The sequence below is a fragment of the Schistocerca nitens genome, chromosome 1 (assembly GCF_023898315.1).
Source record: "Schistocerca nitens isolate TAMUIC-IGC-003100 chromosome 1, iqSchNite1.1, whole genome shotgun sequence".
Taxonomy (NCBI): domain Eukaryota; kingdom Metazoa; phylum Arthropoda; class Insecta; order Orthoptera; family Acrididae; genus Schistocerca; species Schistocerca nitens.
Genome location: NC_064614.1, coordinates 886,482,712 through 886,485,182, shown reverse-complemented (window position 1 = coordinate 886,485,182; position 2,471 = coordinate 886,482,712).

Sequence of the window (2,471 nt, the reverse complement as noted above, 5' to 3'; positions counted from 1 at the left end):
TTTATAAACGACCTTTGTTGTTAATAGGCTTTATATCGCCGATCCAGATATACTGCTAGTGCTGGAGTAAGAGAGCGATTGGCGCGCAGTTGTAGGTAGCTGTCTGTGAGGGAAAGACGATGGAGTAGGCAGTTTTTGTGGTGTGCTGTGTAAAGCCACCAAGTGTTAGATTAATTTAGGTATGTCAATATTGCTGAACTTGGAATCAGAAGTCTACATGTAAGCAAAGAAGGGAAAGCAGAAAGGTGGAAGAAGTATATAGAGGGTCTATACAAGGGCGATGTACTTGAGGACAGTATTATGGAAATGGAAGAGGATGTAGATGAAGATGAAATGGGAGATATGATATTGCGTGAAGAGTTTGACAGAGCACTGAAAGACCTGAGTCGAAACAAGGCCACCGGAGTAGACAACATTCCATTAGAATTACTGACGGCCTTGGGAGAGCCAGTCCTGACAAAACTCTACCATCTGGTGAGCTAGATGTATGAGACAAGCGAAATACCCTCAGACTTCAAGAAGAATATAATAATTCCGATCCCAAAGAAAGCAGGTGCTGACAGATGTGAAAATTACCGAACAATCAGTCTAATAAGTCACAGATGCAAAATACTAACGCGAATTCTTTACAGACGAATGGCAAAAGTGATAGAAGCCTACCTCGGGGAAGATCAGTTTGGATTCCGTAGAAATGTTGGAACACGTGGAGCAATACTGACCCTACGACTTATCGTAGAAGAAAGATTAAGGAAAGGCAAACCTACGTTTCTAGCATTTGTAGACTTAGAGAAAGCGTTTGACAATAATGATTGGAATACCCTCTTTCAAATTCTGAAGGTGGCAGGAGTAAAATACAGGGAGCAAAAGGCTATTTACAATTTGCACAGAAAGCAGACGGCAGTTATAAGAGTCGAGGGGTATGAAAGGGAAGCAGTGGTTGGGAAGGGAGGGAGACCGGGCTGTAGGCTGTCCCCGATGTTATTCAGTCTGTATATTGAGCAAGCAATAAAGGAAACAAAAGAAAAGTTCGGAGCAGGTATTAAAATCCATGGAGAAGAAATAAAAACTTTGAGGTTCGCCGATGATATTGTAATTCTGTCAGAGACAGCAAAGGAGTTGGAAGAGCCGTTGAACGGAATGGACAGTGTCTTGAAAGGAGGATATAAGATGAACAACAACAAAAGCAAAACGAGGATAATGGAATGTAGTCGAATTAAGTCAGGTGATGCTGAGGGAAATAAATTAGGAAATGAGACACTTAAAGTAGTAAAGGAGTTTTGCTATTTGGGGAGCAAAATAACTGATGATGGTCGAAGTAGAGAGGATATAACATGTAGACTTGTAATGGCAAGGAAAGCGTTCCTGAAGAAGAAAAATTTGTTAACATCGAGTATAGATTTAAATGTCAGGAAGTCATTTCTGAAAGTATTTGTATGGAGTGTAGCCATGTAGACCTTCTGGTGACAAACAGACCCGAACTATTTGAAACAGTTAACGCAGAACAGGGAATCAGTGATCATAAAGCGGTTACTGCATCGATGATTTCAACCGTAAATAGAAATATTAAAAAAGGTAGGAAGATTTTTCTGTTTAGCAAAAGTGACAAAAAACACATTACAGAGTACCTGACGGCTCAACACAAAAGTTTTGTCTCAAGTACAGATAGTGTTGAGGATCGGTGGACAAAGTTCAAAACCATCGTACAACATGCGTTAGATGAGTATGTGCCAAGCAAGATCGTAAGAGATGGAAAAGAGTCACCGTGGTACAACAACCGAGTTAGGAAACTGCTGCGGAAGCAAAGGGAACTTCACAGCAAACATAAATATAGCCAAAGTCTTGCAGACAAACAAAAATTACGCGAAGCGAAATGTAGTGTGAGGAGGGGTATGCGAGAGGCGTTCAATGAATTCGAAAGTAAAGATCTATGTACTGACTTGGCAGAAAATCCTAAGAAATTTTGATCTTATGTCAAAGCGGTAGGAGGATCAAAACAAAATGTCCAGACACTGTGTGACCAAAATGGTACTGAAACAGAGGATGACACACTAAAGGCCGAAATACTAAACGTCTTTATCCAAAGCTGTTTCACAGAGGAAGACTGCACTGTAGTTCCTTCTCTAGATTGTCGCACAGATGACAAAATGGTAGATATCGAAATAGACGACAGAGGGATAGAGAAACAATTAAAATCGCTCAAAAGAGGAAAGGCCGCTGGACCTGATGGTATACCAGTTCGATTTTACACAGAGTACGCGAAGGAACTTGGCCCCCTTCTTGCAGCGGTGTACCGTAGGTCTCTAGAAGAGCGTAGCATTCCAAAGGATTGCAAAAGGGCACAGGTCATCCCCGTTTTCGAGAAGGGACGTCGAACAGATGTGCAGAACTATAGACCTATATCTCTAACGTCGATCAGTTGTAGAATTTTGGAACACGTATTATGTTCGAGTATAATGACTTTTCTGGAGACT